This window comes from Chionomys nivalis, chromosome 23 (genome assembly GCF_950005125.1).
Source record: "Chionomys nivalis chromosome 23, mChiNiv1.1, whole genome shotgun sequence".
In the NCBI taxonomy this organism is placed as follows: Eukaryota; Metazoa; Chordata; class Mammalia; order Rodentia; family Cricetidae; genus Chionomys; species Chionomys nivalis.
The window spans coordinates 21932864-21952616 of NC_080108.1; positions in this window are offsets into that span (position 1 = coordinate 21932864).

A 19753-nucleotide genomic window follows, 5' to 3' on the forward strand; every position below is an offset into this window, starting at 1 on the left:
AGCATGGATGAGGTGAAGTGTACATGAAGTCCTACCCCCAGCCCAGGAGATTTTGGAGATTGATAGTTGTTGGGAGGATGTCAGACAGACTTCAAAAAAGTATTCTGAGTATATCAACAATACTCCAGGGTCACCCACATAAACAGGAGTAGCAAGTAAGTACAAACTGGACTCTGTATATTTCTCTATTTTGTAAGAAAGAGAATGTGATGTTAGGAGAGTAAGAAAGTAAGAAAGATATAGAAGGAGTTGGGCGGGGAAGGAATGTGATTGAAATATAGTGTGTGACATTATCAGAAAATAAATGAGAATGTTATTTTTAAAGGAAAAATCCATTTTCTGCTGTTCCGAAGAAATTCTTCTTATCTTTAAAGATAGGAACCAGTTCAAGGTAAAGGATTAAAAAATGTATTCCAAGCAAATGAAACCAGGAAGTTAGCAGGCATTGCTATATTAGCATCCAATAAAACAGACTTAAAATTAAAACTGATCATAAGAGAGAAAGGACATGTTGTTCTAATTAAGGAAACAATTAACCGAGAAGATAATATAAACCTAAACATTTATTCTCCAAACTCTGGTGCACCAGGTTTCATAAAAGGAATATTACTGGACTTAGGGACAGAGATTAATATCAAGCCAGTGACAGTAAATTATTTTAATATCCTACTTTCTCTACAGACCATCAGGACTAAAAAATAAATACATAAGTATCAGAATTAAATGACATCATATACTGAATGGACCAAACATATATCTACAAAATATATCACTAAAACACCCCCAACACATACATACCCACATATATAGATAGATAGATAGATAGATAGATAAATAGATAGATGATAGATAGATGATAGATAGATAGATAGATAGATAGATAGATAGATAGATAGATAGATAGATAGATGATTGGTAGGTAGACAGATAGATAGATTCTACTTAGATGCTAATGGCAGTTTTTATAAAATAGCCCACATACTGGGTCACAAAATGAATCTGAACTGGTTCAAAAAGAGCTGAAATAACTCCTTGTATTCTACTTGAAAGCTGAAAAATCAAAAGCAAATGAATCTCTAGTAATTGCACAAACAGGTGGAGATTAAATAACTCATCATTGAATGAATAATGGGTCAATGAAAATATGAAGAAAGAAATTTTTAAAAATCCTGGAATTAAATGAAAATTAAAACACCATAAGAAAACCTATAGGACATATAAAAAGTAGTCCAAAGGGGAAAATATATAGCTCTGAGTACCTACATTAAAAATCAGAAGGAGCATAAACAAATGACTTAATGCGGAAGCTTAAGACTTTGGAAAGACAAAAGCAAAGCTAACTCAAGACTATCAGTATGAAGAAAAAAATAGAGCAGACATAATGAAATAAAAAAAGGAAAAAAATAATATCAATGAATCTAAAACCTCATTCTTTCAGAAGATTAAAAATATCTACACACCCCTGGCCCAGGTAACAAAGAGAAGATCCAAATTAAAAAAAATCAGTACTGAACAATGAAATTTATGTTGTTGTAAGTACTATTAAATTAATATTAAAACCTATACTCTATTAAATTAGAAAAGAATACATTTCTAGTTCAATACAGACAATAAAAGCAACATGAGATCAACAACTTAAATAGACCAATAACAAACTTATTTTTCATTCAAAGCCCCACACTTGCCAATAGATTTAATAATCTTCTCTTTTTTATAAAGTTAATATAAAATTTAATAAAGTTTAATATCAACTTGCCACACCCAGATACTAGGTGATTAGTCATGGGAAATAAACAACATACTTGAATATGTTTATGAAATGCTTTTAGACTTGCTTACAGTTACCTTAAACTAGAAGCAGTACAGCCCATAAGCCCCTCAACATGGGAATAGATTAACTGTGTTATGCTCAGGAAGAGCAATCATACTTGCTACTAAATATGAGCAAAATATTAAGACTATGACAAGATGGATTGAACTCAAATGCTACGTTATGTCTGGATTTGTATGACCTCTAAGGCATGGAATTCTAAGATGGAGAACACTTTGTTAAGGGACAAGGGGAAAGCAAGGAATAGGATGACTTCATAAGGATAAGCAGTGATGGGAAGAGACCATCATGAGTGGTTCTGTAGCTGGATATGGTGGAAGGAATCTTACCTTTAGTCAGATCTGTATGCCAACACAAAGGGAATTTGGTGGCATATAAATGTCAAGCTAACTTTTATAACTTTATAAAAATATATTTAATATGGAATGATGAAGTTTCAGGATTTGCAGATAAAACAATAAAAGGAACATGGAACAAGTCTCAGATTATCTAAAATATGGCTGGGCGGTGGTGGTGTACACCTTTAATCCCAGCACTCGGGAGGCAGAGGCAGGCAGATCTCTGTGAGCTCCAGGTCAGCCTGATCTACAAAGCTCGTTCCAGGACAGGTTTCAAAGCTACGGAGAAACCCCTGTTTCAATAAATAAAATAATCTAAAATATAATAAGATACTAAAAAGAATTAGATATACATAATGCACAGCATTTCAATAAAAATTTACATTCTATATTAAACACATGTGTCCTAATCCTAGTAGATAATTGTCCTGATCTTTAAAAACTTAACATTGCACTCTCTTCATTTGAATTGGGAGAGTGTGAATTACTAATAGTCAGTACAAGTATTGACTTGGAGCTGAATTTTATTTTTCCTTTTTCCTAGTTTAGGATTTATTTTCTCCTTTCTATTTGCCCCTCCCCCCTTTACTCGGTTTGTGTTAGACTTTATAATTCCAATGTATTTTCTTGATTGTTCTCATTATTTATACTTTTCCTTAGCCTTCACTCATCTAAAATATTTATTTTGCTTTCACCTTTGAAACATATTATGACTGTAACTAGAGGAGTTAGCAGCAGCTTTTCCCTATACATGGTTATGCATGTGATTACCTATTATGGGACTATATAACTCTGCTTTTCTTTTCTCTCAGTACTGCAGACATGTTGCTCCAGTGCCTTCTTGCTTGCATAATTTGTGATGAGAAGTCTGCTGTAACACCCACATATTCCTTAATACTGTGTATTATATGTCTACAGGCTTATTTTCATATTTTTTTGATTTTTATCAATTTGACTATGAAATGTCAATTTTTTGACATTTGTTTTTCCCATTCTGTATTTATATTGCTTTGGGCAATTTAAGATTCATTAATATGCACTTTATAGATTTCATTAATTTTGAAAAGTTCTTAGCTATTTTGTTGTCAAATGCTATCTCTGGCAATTATTTTTTTAATTTATTTTTAGACAAAAAAGCACATTTGTGTATATGCCTTGCTATTGGTATATGCTTGATTTTTCCTTTCCAATTCCTATTTATAATCCTGTTTGGCAGTTTTCAAGTTAGCTAATCTTCTCATTGTATGCATCTAGTCAGCTACTGAGACAGCTAATAGATTTCTGTATTTCTATTATTTTTAATTTCTCTTTGGCATTAAGACTCTTGTGTATTTGTTTGACCTTCTTGTACTTTATTTGTATTGCTTACTATTATTCCCACAACATGCCCTTCATGGTTATTTTAACTCTATGCTATCATTAACTTTTCTTAATGTTTATTGTTTCTTTATCGATTTCACATCATACAGTCTGATGCCACTTATCTCCCCATACCCTCACATATACTCTCTGCCCTGGCAACCTTCCCCAAATCAAAACCAAATTAAAACAAAACAAAAAAAACAAGCGGAAGAAGGAGAAGAAGAAGAAGAAGAAGAGGAGGAGGAGGAGGAGGAGGAGGAGGAGGAGGAGGAGGAGGAGGAGGAGGAGGAGGAAGAAGAAGAGTGATCTGTTGAGTTACACATTAACTTAGACCATTCATCTTTACTTGCAAGTATTCATTGTCTCAAGTCATTGGTCTGGCTCCAGGTCTCTGGTTTCTGTGACACCACCAATAATGTGCGCTCACTGGGGCTCTTGGATATCCTGTTATTGTCCTCTGTCATGGAGATCCTGCTATTTCGGATCTGCGGTTTCATCCTCTTTATGTGTTCCAATGGTTCATAGATTTGATGGATGTTGGGGTGGGTCAGATAATAGCCTTTGCTCTGGACCAGGGTGATTGTTGGGTTGGTCAGCCCACACCAGCTTTCCCTCATCATTACTACCTAGATGATCCCTTTAGAACTTCCTCAGCTAGCTCACCCAATGGGGCAAGGAGTAGGACCAGTTTTTCAACTCCCAAAGTCACATCACCTGAGCTAGCTCTACTGTTTGGCCCAGGCAAGATGCAGGACCCTTTGTTGGAAGATGCACACTGGAGGGTGGGGATCAGCTCTCCTTTTCTCACACCTTCAGGGCTGGCCCACCTGTATCCCAGACAGCAGGGTCAACTCTACTGTGCTGCCCCAGGAAGAGAAGCAGAGCTTCTCTCTCTCCTGTGCTGTAGTTGATGAGGGTCAGGGCTCGCTCTCCCACTCTTGGGACTCTGGGGGCCATTTCTCACCTGTCAAAAGAGGTAATAGGTGACACATGGCAGGCAAGGTGGGGGGGTAGGGTCAGTTCTCCTACTGTGTTAACCTCAGGGTCTGCTCAACTGTGTTCCAAACCACGGGGTCATCCCTAGTGTGCTTCCTAATTACGCACCTGTGGTGAGGGGTGGGGCTATCCCTTCTGAGGACAGGGAGTGCCTCTATTCTGAAGGGCAGGACCAACTATCCCAGGGCCAGTGAAGGGTGAAGCTGGCTCAGCACAACGTGGTTCCAACTATGTTGCCTCTTGGAAATGAATAACTATGGTTTTGTTTGTATTGTCCCTATGTCTAATAATTTTTATTGAGTAGCAGATATTATCTGCAAATTCAAAAAGTAGAAGTGAGGTCAAGAGATTCAGGACTCTAATTGAGTGTGTTTTCTCTCGTCTTATAGTAAGCTGCAAGAATCCAGAATTGCCCTTGCTACTATAGTATTCCTTAGGGCACTAGAGCATTCTGAGAATAAATGGGATCGTTAAACACAAGGAGACTCTGTCCTCTGTACTTTGCTCTCAGGAAATACTACAAGCAGGATAGGGGCCTGGGAACATCACATTCATTGGCACATTGTGTATTATTGACTTGCTGGTAGCAAGCTTGCATAAGACTATGTTGGACCAAGAGAGTCAATAGAATTATTGGACCTAATAAATGATAATACTTTGTGTTCAATAAAGGGCTTAGTTAAAACTTAACGCAGAGTTCCACTATCCGTTGTCACCTTAAATTTTTAGCAGTTCCTGCATAATGTTGCAACAGAGGGAATCCTCCATGCTTTTGAGCCTCCTCCACTAGGAAACTTTTGCTGCATTTTACACAATACCTAGCTAACTGCAGTATCAAAAGGTGATTATTGGTTCTTCTAGTACAGACTCAGTAATAAACAAGCCTGCTGCCATGGTAAGTAAACCAGCATGATGGTGACTGAGTTCTGTCCTGTTCTGTCTACAGTCTGTCTGATAAACAGGGAAGAAAATGAAATGTAAATTACAGATACCCCCTTGCCTCTAGTGTTCCCGGTTATTCAAAACTTACTAAAAACTTACTAAAAACTCTTATTCCTTCTGTTGTCTCATTTCCTCTTTTCCAATCACCCTGACTACTCACCTATCCTCTCTCATACCCCAAGAACAAGGTGCTCAATTCTCTGACTCAATATCCAATCAATCCTTTCTGGAAGCACACACACACGCACACACACACACACCCTCAGAAAAAGTTCTGCAAACTTTCAAGATCTCTCCCAGTCCAATCTAGTTGACAACCAAAATTAACACCATACCTTGAATCCTCACATCATCTACCGAGTAGCATAAACAATCGAAGCAGATTAGAAAATAATGGAAAACTTCATTATACATCAAAATATCACTAAAATAGTATTTGGTGTATAAAAGATGCCATCATATGTATTGCTGGTCTTCTTGAAGGCCTAATAGTAGTCCTGTATTCTTTGAGAGCTGAATGTGTAAGTCTCAAAAAAGACCTATATTCAATCCGTGAGAGTTGCGACATGTTTGTCTCCCCTGGCTGCTCCATGGCTTCTTCCTGACTCCACCCTCTTTCTCCCAGCATTCAGTTTGGCTTTACCTACCTAGTTCTGTTCCCCTATAGTTCTATTGTAGGTCCAAAGCAGTACCTTTATTAACCAATGATATTCACAACATGCAGGGGGGAATTCTACATCAGAAAAGTCTTTCTGCCACCATGTTCCCACTGGATGTGCTATCTGAACTGCTTGCCTCCCTCTATAGAAGAGGCTTTGCTCAGCTTTTGTTCTTTAGAAAAGTTTTGTTTGCTTCACAATTGCTCACTGTGAAAAAAAAATAATTTGGACCTTGTCTAAGAACCTGCTTGGCTCTTTCATAATGTATGTCTGAGGATTTCTTTAGGTCAGCTCAGATCTGAGTTTAAAATCTTTTTGGTTTGTAGACTATTGTCATTGCCCTTGGTAATTCTCTAGAACTCGACAGTAAGATCCTATTGGAGAAAAAAACACTTACTGGAGTCATAAACATGGAGAAACCAAGCTGCTACTCATCTGGAAGCTCCATCCCTAATATCTAACTGTCATGGTTCTGAAAGGTGGCATGCATGCTACATGAAGAGAAAATTCACTATCAGTCTCATCCAGCTGGGCATCCTGGGAGGTCCAGTAATGACCTGCCTGGCAAGATATGCCCACTGGTGCAATATTGGCATGGATGTTATAGGAGTGTATAACCAATTTCTGATTGAATTTAAGGCATGCACATTAAATGAAATTCATACCTGGCACTGTTATTGAGGCCAAAGACCTATGGCTAGACAGACCTTCAGGGAAAATCTACTACGATTATTCTGCTAACCTGAGATAGTATTAAAATAATTCCTAATGACATATTTCTATACCCAAAGATGAGTGTGCTGCTGTTGAACCCTCATCAGTGAAGCTTCTTCTTTCAAGTAGATAGCAGTTAACACAGAGACCCACAACTGGAAAACATAAAGAAAATAACTATGCTGTATTCAGCCACACGTGGAAATCCTTCATATCTTCAGTAAAGGGGGAGGATCACAAGAGTCAGCATTGTAAATGAGTTCAAGAAAGCAGTATTTTCTTGACACGGTAAGGCAGTTATACTGGTGAACTCACAGGGATGGTGAGAGTGCACACAAGACCTTTCCAAGCTCGATCCAGACAAAATCTCCACAGGAGATAGGTATAAACATTGACACTTAGTTGAGGCACTATTGGCATTCAATAGCAGCTGAGAGAGGGCAGATCAGTTTGACAAGTCCCACACCAAAGAGTAATTAGGCAACACAATCAAGATGAAAGAGAGAGAGAGAGAGAGAGAGAGAGAGAGAGAGAGAGAGAGAGAGAGAGAGAGAGATTCCTTCATCTTTTGCCTCAGGATTTTCCTCATTTTCTTCCTCATACTCCAGTGGTTAGCTTTTATGTACTTATCACAAGCTAGGTTTATCTGGGAAGAGAGACCCTGAAATGAGAAAACACCTCAATCAGATTGACCTGTAGGCAAGTCTATAGGGAAGTTTCTTGATTGCTTAGTGTGTGAGGACCGAGACACCCACATCAGGTTTCTTATATAAGAAATCAGGCAGAAAGAACCAAAGAAAGTCAGTAAGGTACATTTCTGCTTCTGCCCCTACCTCCAGGTTGCTGCCTTGTGTTCTGTGTGTAAAGGCCCTCAGTAATGGACTATGATTTGGACATCATGAAATGAAATAAAGTCTTTCCTCCCCAACTTTCTTTTGGTTATAGAGTTTCTGACAGCAGCAGATAGCAAGCTAAGACAGTACTGGAAGTTTCGGTTCTGGTAGCACCTATTTTTGTCTTCCTCTCTTGCCATTGGACTCTTCCTATGTATATTCCTTGAAGACAGTTTGTGTCTTGAAAACTTGTAACTCTTTTCGCTATAATGCAGCATTCTCCAGGAGCCGAATTTGGCTGGTAGTAGGATATATAGAACAAAGACATATTATAAGTTTAGGGATATCTTATAATCTTTTGTTTGAGTGGCAGTCATTCACAGGGCTTCTGTAGCTTCTGTATTGGTGCTATGGCCTTCACAAGCTTCATGAAGTCCTTTCAACCCTGATGGTTCCATCACCACAGCTACCTCAGGTCAAACAACAGACTGTCAGACTGGAGTGGAGAAATACAACTTCTCTGTGAAATACAAATTCAGAATTAAGTTCAGGCACAGGGTTTTGATTAAAAAGGCCTAGGCACTATCAGAATATTTTTTCTTCCTGTCCCCTCTCAAAGATCTAAAGAGTCTTCTTGTATGCCCTTGGTGAGAATTCTTGCAAGAAACCCCAAAACAGAGGTGGTCTTCCAAGACTGTAGCTTTTCCTGGCTCCCCTTTCTAGGTTAGTTCATGCTGAACTGAACCACAATTCACTAACAGAAGCATTCAACACTCCTACCAGCTCATGGTCCCAGGCTTCTGTCAGGTGAGCGATTCTATACTGTTACTCTGGACCAGGATTCATGTCACTGGAAGGAAGTGTGCATTCCATCTCAGTCTTCTGCAAGGGAGCGAAGAAATGTAGTTGATTTTAACCCATGTCGTCTTTTCTTGTTACCTATGAGGAGGGACTGACTGTGCGTAAGCTCTTTGATAGTTATGAGTTTGGGGCAAAGGTCCATAGAAAGTCTAAAAACAAAATGTGGCAGCTATTAAGTGAGAAGTGTGGATTTGGGAACCACTAGAGGGGTGAGAGAATTCCTAAAGCAGAAGAAATCCAAAGCAGGCATTAATATAGGAACCCTAGGAAGTTCAAGGGAGACAGATGGTGGGAGGAGCAACTGGGAAGTCGTTGATGTTGCTGTGGTTAATATCGACAGCTTGTATATACAAATGGCAGAATGGGAACAATAAAGCACAGGTTAGGACATAAGAACTGCTAAGAGAAAACCAATACGAAACCATGGATGGCCTCTGAGAAGAAACAAAGGCAGAGGGAGAAACCAATAATATGTTTTCAAAGAGCTGTGAAGGCAATAGATGCGTAACTCCCACAGAAATAAGACAAAGGCTAGAAGGCAAGACCTTGGGAAGTATGTAACACGGCTAGGCTGGGATAGTGAAATTGAAATATTAAAAAGTTCACAGCTAACGATTTACAGCTAAAGTCAGTCAGCTACACAGATGACATTCGGAAATGGGTGACTATTGTCTTGGTAGATTAGAGCGCATCGCAGCGTTTCATTAAACAATATTCAACAACGCTAAGCACGTACAGAAAATGAGATTATGCAGGCGCTATACGCTTGTTCACTGGTTCAACCATAGGCAAAAGACATTTGAAACTAGAAGCTATAAGTTCTCAGTGAGTAAGGCATCATCTACTGGTATCTAACAGGGGTATTAAACATGTGTAAATTTAAGGACATAATCCGTTGGATGTGAAGTTGGCCACAACACAGGCTATTTTCATCCTGACGCTATAACCATAGGCTTGAAATGTGTTTGGATCTTACTATATATATGAAAAATACATATAATTGATATTCTGAGGAAAGAAATGAGAAAATTGAAGTACATAAGGGTACTATTTCCAATTTAATGTTTTTATGGTGCTATGAAATTAATTCTAATAAAAATATCTAAAATACAAAATATACTGACAGTATTGAGTTCAACCCCAAAATTCATTTGAAGAATCAAAAAAAATTGCAATACCGAAGATTATGAATAGACTTTTCAATTAATATTACTATATTTTCTTGTGTTTGAGATGTCCAAATTTTCAGGATTTTAAGTCAGTATCAACATAAGCATACAGGTTGATATTGTATGGCTCTGTCCTAGGTTCACATATTCCTGATTATCAATTTGATATGAGAAACTTGGTCCCTGAAAAGCACATGCAGACTGTGTATGCTCAGAGTTCTTGTATCTTTGGGAGATCTCCTAGCATTGCCAGAAAGATGGTAAACAAGTGGCTTCCTTTGGAGTGATACAACTTATTTCTCTAAGGTCTGATGTAGTCCTAAGCCAAACGTGCTCCTGAAGAAAATCTACAAATTTAAATACTTCCAGGTGGGATGCTCAGACAGTCTCAAAAGATGCTCTAGGTCCTCTGGAATGGCCATCTATAAATATTATAAAAGTATTTTTTAAAGTACTTGCATTTTTATAGAAATGTTTCAGAGTTACCATTTATTTTTAAATAATTGTTGTCACTGAAGGATTTCTTCCTATCCTGACCAGTCACACTCATTTACTATAGGGTTAGAGGAAATTTTTGTTAAAGGACAGTTTATTCTGTGGCACAACGGTAAAGAAACCCTTTCTTCCTTATCCTAAGAAAATAAACAGGATCTCACTATATAACATGGTTTCAGACTTTCTCGGATTCTCTTTGTTGATAAAACAAATTAAAGATAGACTTTTCCATCACCTTCGCCATGTAGACAAGAGTACCAACATTTCTCAAAAACCACATAAACAGGGGAAAAATGTTAAACAGGAGATGTAGATCTAAGTTGCTTTCAGAAGTCAGAGAAGAGCCTCAGTTTCAAGAGTATGAGTACCTGAGGTAGTCCTTTGTGTATATTTTAGCTGTATGCAGTAGTGATACAGGGTCATTCCTACAGCTCAACCACAGATTTCACCTGAAGGCATCTGGGCCCCTCTCTTTAGAAATAAGTGCATCCCAATGCAACTTGAGGACTGAGGCTTCCACATACTATATTGGGTCCAACTTTGCTGTGACAAGCAAGATACATTTCCTAACTGGCATCTAGTCGGTGAAAGGTTACCAGTTGACGCTTTCGATCTTTACAGTATTTAAGAAAAATATTAGGTAGAAAGTCAGATTAAAGCATAATTGCGAGTGATATGAGTATATGATAGGAGTTTCCATATGCTGAGAAGTTTTCAGAAAAACTGAGGTTTTGTGGTTACAAAAATACACATCAATTTTAGGAATCTAAAGTTGAACAAGTATTTAGCAATTTCTGAGACAAAAATAGAAAGCATAAAATACACACAAATAAAGTCCTCAAACTTGGCAAGTCGGTTTTCATCACCTTATCCTTTAGTCAGTCATCCAGACTCTCTTCAGTTTAAACAGAATAGTATTGCCCATCAATAATTCACTTAAAAAAAAAAAACACTAACTTGACAATTTTTCTAACAACTGAATATTATTTTATTATATTTTATACTATTAGCATATTTCAAAGTCTAATGAAATTTAAAAAGTCAAATAGATATTTTGAGCCAAATACTTAATTTTAGTTTTAGTTTTAGGTTAGGTTTAGTTCTCAGATCTTATCAACATTAGTGCAATTTTCCCTACTCAAAATAATTGGATCCTCGTTTTCATGGTAAAGTTCACCTTGCATATTTGAAATGTATTTTGCACACATTAATAAGTGATCTCACTTGGTTGTCATTCATAAGTGATTATGAGGAAGATGTTGTTCTGTTTAAATAAAAGGTAAGTTCTCAATGTTTGGTGGAACAAAAAGTATAGATACTCCAAGGTGCCCAGAGACCACGTATGAGTTTAGAATGTTCTACACTTGAATGCATATTATAGTTATTGTTTGAATTTGTCTTTGAATACCTTTCTTTAACCTTAAACTGTTTGTCAACTAATAGGAAAATATTCGTTTAGGAATTAGTCTGCTCTCAAAAAACACCGGCATCTTTATTGCTCACCCTGTAATTCATTTTCCACCAGGCAGCAGCCAAACTGCTCAAATTCTATTTTTCAAATCACTTTGCATCCAATTATCAGTAGATTTTTTTTCTGCACAGCTAAAGCTAGGGATAAGCATGTATAATTCATTTGTCATTGGGCCAGGTGACACCTTGTTCCTTTAACTTCGCAGATCGTACAGCAGGCTAGCCACAGCCCGTCTCTGCTGCGTTGCTTAGTTAAGATGTAGCTGACTGTCCTGCATTCTCTTTAGTATGCAGGGAGCACAGAGATGGAGATAAAAGGCAAAATGTCTATCTTTGAGTCCTCTGCAATAGCGAATAAGTTATCAACCCACTAACATGCATGTCTGAATAGACTCCTTTGGCAACACTGAGATGTTATCTCCCATGACATGCGAATTCCTCCCTCATGTCAATCCAGGAAAGTACTAAAGAACGAACGCTCTGGTAAAATGAACGTGGCAACACCGCTGGGACTCTGAGAGCATCATATTTTCCCCTAGCTCCTTTTAAAAATGTTCTCCAGCCGAACCCTTGATATTCATATAAATTAGCCAGTCTGAAGCCCTGCCTGAAAAGCCTTCCTTTAATCTCCTGGAGGAGGCCCTGGGAATATACTTTGCTTGATGCTCAGGGGCTTTTTCCTCCCTTATATCCTCTCCCACTTTGCTCTTCTTCATATTCAGAACATAGAAATGTAACTAAAAAAGCATAGCATATTGGCTGGAGTACGGGCAGCTGTGTTTGTCAAATGTATATAAAGTTGGCCATGATATAATCCAGAGTGAAGTAACCCATGAATAACAGAAGCTAAGAGATTTATTCACAACAATATCCATAAAATAAAAGTAATGCTAATAGAAAGACATAAGTTGATAGATGCTTTAGTACAACATAACTATGTGAAGCTCTCTGTCTATTGTTTTGCATCATCATTCTTTGTTAAATATACTTACCCCTTTCCTCACCTCCATGCAGAAAAGCCACCTTTGCTATTCCTGTGCTTAGATGACATGTACTATAGGACCAGAACAGACCAGTAAGCACGCCATCTTGTGTAAGGTAGTCGGCTGCCCATGTTATTCAGCAGGGTGAAAATTGCTCACAAATCTATATGACAACAATATGATCTTAACTTAATGATATAAGTGAAATGGTGTGTCTTTATTTTGTTTCTTGAACCCAAATGTCTTGTTAGATATGACAAATGGTGCATCAAATTCATAGCACTAAACCTTGAAAAAGATGAAGTGAAATATGCTATCATGATCGTAGAACTAGTTTCCATCAGTCACATGCTACTTTAGGTGTTCCATAGGTGAAAGGACCAAGGACTCAGAACAAGTAAAATGATCATTTATTTCAAGGAGTGTTGCTAGATCCATAACTAAAAATACAGCACATGGCTAGAAACACCAATATTTACATTAATCGATGGTCAATATTTCCATCAAAAGGAGATAGAAAAGTGGATATTATACACGAAGAAGAGTAATCAGTAATGAGGAATCTGCATAAGCATTTAGTTAATCCTAATTTTATTTCAGAATCAATTTTAAATATATAAATCATATATTTTTTATGTTCAGTGATATATTAATACTAAGTAAAATTTCAAAATGCTACCTCCGGGATAGTTTGCACTGTGTTTAGAAAACAAAAGAACTCAAAGAAGTCACTAGAACAAAAAGGATCTCAGAGCACACCAGCATGTACTTTGCATAAATGTTAGAGAATAAAATCAATCCATGGTTTAAAGAATGGTTAGCTGAGGAAAAACTATTTTAAGGAGAGAGATGAACTTGATCTTGAAGAAAATAAATTGCAAATATATGTATGATGGTGAGACAGGATCAAGATTGGACAAGGTCAAGGATTGGAGGTGAGTACCGTGTAAGAGACTAGGCATTTAGGTTTGCAGCAATGGTATCAAGGAGTGATCCTATCAACAGAAGCCCTCTACTTATAGGGAGAAGGTGGTCAAAAGAACATAAGCTTTGAGTAAGGAAGTTGTTTGGAATCAAATAAGTTATGATAATTACAGTTCGAAAGTAAGCAGTCTGTGAAGCATATTGCAAGGTTGTAGACATGGCTGAAGTTTGGTAAAGAAGTGCTCTCTTTTAGAAGTGAGGACTTTCTTTCAAAACTATAGAATGAGCATAAGTACCAGGTAGAGGAGAAAGGCTTTTGCTGATATACCTTCGTCTGAACCAGCATTGAGCAAAATCTGTAGCACTCCATTCATCTGTGGAAATCCACAACACCGAGAGATGACATAATCACTGCACAATCTCATGGCCAGTTATCACAACTGAAAATCCTGTCCTTAGATTCTCTATTAGATATGGGAAATACAGATATGCATGGCTGTAAAAAATGAACCAGCTCATCAAATATTGGCAAAAATACTCAAAGGCAGCTACACATCTGTGCCATTTTCACACCCCCAACATGGTTATATTCTATGTGAGAAGACAAGATCTATGATTCTCTCTCTCTCTCTCTCTCTCTCTCTCTCTCTCTCTCTCTCTCCCTCTCCCTCTCCCTCTCCCTCTCCCTCCCTCTCCCTCTCCCTCTTCCTCTCCCCCACAGACACACACAGACACACACTCATACTCAAACACACATACATATTTGCTTAGAGGTTTTGTACTTAAAAGTTATATGCCAGTCCCCATAAATTGGTATAGGGCAGAATGAATTCCCCTCCTCAACCCTGTGCTATATACCCTCTCTCCCCTTCTCTATTTGTTCTGGCATGAGAACTTCTCATTCCAGTAAATGAGCCATTTGGGACAAGAAAATTAATTTATTTGAGTAGATGTATATAACCATTGCTCAGAATAGAATCACAAAACAGGCCAGTATTTACATAAGGACCCTATAATTGATGACCTTCTATAGTTTTGTGCAAAAAGTTGAAAGAGCTGAGAGAAAAAGAGCTACGAGGGAAATATCAACATTATTAGAAATTCAGACTCCTCTCTTGACTACAATGAACCCTGGCCAGAAAAACAAGCACAAGATTCTTTGGCAGAACAGTATATTCTTTGCTCTAAATAAATTGAAATCTAGCTAATACCATAGTTGGTTGGATTATAACTATGGCATTTGACCTTGCTAATTACAGATGCATCATCTCACTTTTTACCATCATTGAAAACATCTAACTTTCAAAACTAAGCCAAACTTTCTCTTAAAGTTGCCCCCATGGCTCCATCTTATTTGCATTAAAAGAAATGGTCTCCATAGTGTGACATTTCCAAACTTATGTCTACAGATCTCTTGCACAAAATGAAGAGTGCTCTATTTCAAAAAGTCATGCCCAAGCAAGAGACTTATTTTATGGATCAAAGGCTTGCCTGAGATGAAGACATTTATTTTTACAGTGTTGTGGATTCTGTGCTTTTCCATCTAAAGGGGGAAGAAGACCCATAATATTGACTTAGAATCCATGCAGGTAATAGGTAGAGTTGTCCAAGAAAAAAAAAAAAACGACAGAAAGAAAAAGAATAAAATAAAAGAGAGTTCTCTGGATAGAAATGAGGACCATGATAAAATGAGAAAATTCTTGAAAAGTCAGTACAGTTACTTGAAAAGAAGCTGTTCTCAACAAGAAGCATTTTATTTTGAAATCCTCTAGGAGGAGACAGTTTGACGTAAGAACCTAAGAGGATATGAAGAGAAAAGTTTAAAAATCCAGAATGAAAAGTTTGCTGAGGAGGAGTATAGGCTCCAGAGGAGCTCAGAGCAGGCAGTCTGTGATGCAAGGAGTAGGCATAGTCAACTCCTGAAGAGAATTCTATCAAAGTCAGTGGAATAAATTTGCTGACAACTCATAGTAACCACATTAGGGACCAAGATGAGACACCAACCAACAATGATGTTGATCTAGAGACCACAGGTGGTCTTCATCATCCTTTTTTAAGGGATTGAGTGTCTCCTTTTTGAAAACCTACCCCAAAGAGATATGCATTCAATGAGTCAACTGACTTACATCAGCAGCAGAAATTGGCCCTTCAAGAAACTCAGGGTTCAGTACACAGTGTAAAGAAGTCACGTATGCAGTAATGGAAATTTTCAGTGCTATGCAAGTCATGTGACATTGTTACTTTTGCTGTGAGGCTGGAGAGGTTTTATAGCTTGAGAGGCCTTTATGCCTCACTTGTAGGTTCTTGTCACTCGTCACTAGAGACTGTATTCAGAAAATTAGGAACCAGAAGGAAATTCATTACCGTGTGAAAGAAATACACTGAAGAGGCCATGGAGTGCTTTTGAAGAGAATCACACGCCATGATTGTGGAGAGCATCTTAGTGTTAAATATTTACGGTGTGGGGATAATTCGCAAGCTAAGTAAGATAGAGGGAAGGTGGGGAGTGCCAGGAGTGAGTCAAAATCGTCCCAGAATACACTGTTTTCTTTTCAGTCAATATGTGGGACTTCGATAATAAAAATAACATTATAACAAAGCAAAAGATCGGTCAGATATGTTGATTCCAGAGTTTTGGGTGACTTTTACTATATTGAGTAATCAAATGGCTTTCCATTGTTTGTGGTACAGTTATGAGGCTGTGCCCATTCCTAAAGACCATTCAGTTTATCTATTTTATGTTCCCCTCTGTTTTATTTCAATGCAGCCTACTCAGCTTGCCTGAAGAACAGAAAAAAGGATCCAGCTGGTGACAACAGCTTCATTCACAGCCATATACTAATCCTGTAGGATGGAAATACCTTTATTTCTCGTCTTTTCTTTTTCCTTTTCAAAACATTTCACACCTATAAAAGGATTAAATGAGATCCATGATGGAAAATTTCAGCCCTGAGACACACGTATGTTCAAAAGCACCATTTGGTATAAAAATCACCTATTTGCAACTATATTACATTAGAAACCTTAATCCTTTACAGGAAATAAATTCTATCTCAAGTTACATTTTCTGATGATATAACATGGTGATTCATACTGATAGGGTCCCATTCTCTTGTCCATCATGAACAAGTTGGATGGTAAAATCTGACATACTGTAAATATGTTCTTTTTCTTCTTTTAAACTTCTTTATTGAATCTTTGCAGATTGCACATCATGCACCTCAATTATGTTAACTTCTCAGCACCCCTATATTTACCCCTTGTCTCTGCTGTATCCCCCCCCCCAAAAAAAAGAAAATAAAATAAAGTAAGCAAGCAATCAAACAAGAGCAAGAACAGAAATAAAAACCGAAACAAAACAAACAAGAAAGAATATAACAGAGGAAAAATACATCAAAAAAACAGCAAAATCTCTGCTTCTGTCTGATGGCACTGGAGGCTTCAGTGTGGCATATAGTATACCCCTTTGTCCCTTCAGCTTACCTGCCAACAAACTGTTAATTGTAATGAGTCATTGGTCTGGTTCAAGGCCTCTGGTTTTGATACACCATTCTTACAGGGACAGGGTCTTCAATGGAGCTCCTCTTTAAAAAAACAAACAAACAAACAAATAATTTATCATAACTGTGTCTGTGCACAATGTGTGTGCAGATGACAACTGAGTCAGTTTTCCTTCTCCCTTTACGTGGGACCCAGGGGTCAAATTCAGGTTGTCAAGCTTGTACAGCAAGCACTTTTACCTGGCCAACCCTATCATGGATCCTGTAAAATCATGAACATCAGAAGTTATTAGAGATAGAATAGTAGAGCTCTTACCAGGCTTCCTGACAATACAGGAAGAGTGAACTACAGAATGAACGTTCTGGTATGACATTCTAGAAAGCAGCTAAGTCTATTAAAATAAGCCTTTGTATCAATTATTTGCAATGCTACATATGATCATTGTTGATTTTTGGGAAATGAATTAAAATTAAAGAAAATGCACTTCTTTATAAAAAAAATTTAAATATACATTTTTCTCCTCTCCACTCCCCTCTTTATTTCTACACTCTCCTATGACCCCTACACTCCCAGTTCACTCAGGAGATCTTGTCTTTTTTACCTTCCTGTGTAGATTCATGTGTGTCTCTCTTAGGGTCCTCTTTGTTGTCTAGTTTCTCTGGGTTTGTGACCTGTAGACTGGTTTTTCTTTGCATTACATCTAAAAGCCATTTATGAGTAAATGCATATTTTATTTGTCTTTCTGGTCCTGGGTTACTTTACTCAAAATGGTTTTTTTCTAGATCCATCCATTTGCCTGCAGATTTCAAGATGTCATTATTTTTACTGCTGTGTAGTACTCCATTGTGTGAATGTACCACATTTTCTTTATCCATTCTTCAGTCCAGGGGCATCTAGGTTGTTTTCAGTTTCTGGTTATTACAAATAATGCTGCTATGAACATAATTGAGCACATGTTCTTGTGGTATGATTGAGCATCTTTTGGGTATATACCCAAGAGTGGAATTGCTAGATCTTGAGGAAGATTGTTTTCTAATTTCTGAGAAATTGCCATACTGATTTTCAAAGCAGATGAACAAGTTTGCTCTCCCATCAGCAATGAAAAACACACTTCTAATTTACCACCATCCCATTCATAATGGACACTGAATATTTTTTTCTTAAAGAATACCTTAATATTTACTTCCATATATCTCTGACTGTACCACTAAATATCCTTTAATAGAATTTTATTTCTCTTATCAGACTCTCAAATTTTTATCTCATTTCTATTGTGAAGAATTATAAGATTTCTGAAATCTGTACCTACTTCCAGATTTAAAAAGTGCAGAGTGATGCAGAAGATGACCTGGCTGATTGATCAAAATATTTTTGTTTTAGCCTCCTATTATTCATGATGTTATCCATCTAAGCTTTATCTTTCCAAATAAAAAGTAGTGAGTGCGGAGCCTGTAATTATCTCTTAGACGATTCACATCTTCTATGGCAAGAGAACTGTTCTGGACATAGAGTTGATGTAGAAGAAAATGTTCAATTGATTGCTCTGTCAGGTCTTAGACTTGAGTAAGAACTTAATCACCTACCCTTGGTCTCCCATGCTAAGCTGACTATTTAGTTTAACTGATTGTAGATGAATAGGGATTTGAGGCAGAGTCACCTGGACCTTCACCCATGAAATCCTGGGACTTGCATGTTGTAAACCTTTTAGACTCTTCCAGTGTTAGGACCATAAATTACCTAATTCTTCTTAACACCAATTACCATTAGTTGATCCCTAAAACGCTTGCATTAGTTGACCTCAAACTCCAGTGAGCTCATATATGAATCTGAGTTATTATCCTTCCCTTTTTATATTCTTTTCAATTTTCTAAAGGGAAAGTACCCTAAGGGTAGCCTTCCTCTGAGGTGACAGTATAATATAATGGCATTCAGGTCATAGTGTCGTGAGCCATTGTCCAGAAAGTGATAACCCTCATGTCCGCCTATCCATTTGTGAATGCTGAGGTTGGAGTCAATCTGGCCAAATGGAAAGTGGCCAGACAGAATCAGATATTCGCTACAAAGGGACCACTCAGAGCTATTTTAGGCAACTGAAGACAAAAAAACATCTCAAAGTAGCAGACAGAACTCACTGTGATGCTGTCCCTCCTGGAGAATCATTTCCTGTGACTGCCACAGTTTGTTTGGTATCCTCCTCAGTTTGCAGAATCTTAAAGAAATCAGCTTAGCCTTTTCCTCTTCCCCTCCTCCCCTCCCTTAGGGCCTCAGCTTGTGTCTGTGCAGAAGTCCGGGGTCTTGGGTGTCAAATGTCAGGCCTTGTACTGAGCTGTCAAAGAGAAGAATGGACTGTGATGATTGATGACCGGGAGGCCTGAAACCCAAACCTCCACTGCAAATGCTTCTTTTACAAAAAAACGGGGGCTACCCACCGTGCCTATATACAGGGTCACTTCGCATACCATTACACCCACTGCCCCGGGCTGCCAACAAGCCAGGCCATTCATACTCAGGCCTGCTCATTTCCCTCCCTCCACCCGTCCTCTTGCTACCCTCAGAAGAATGCCCAAATGTTGGAATCCTCGATCCCAATCAAATAAAAGAGATGCCGGAAAAGATGCCCTTTTCCTCTTGTTTGTCTTCAGGCTACGTTTGTTCTGCAAGCCATGGACTGGAGC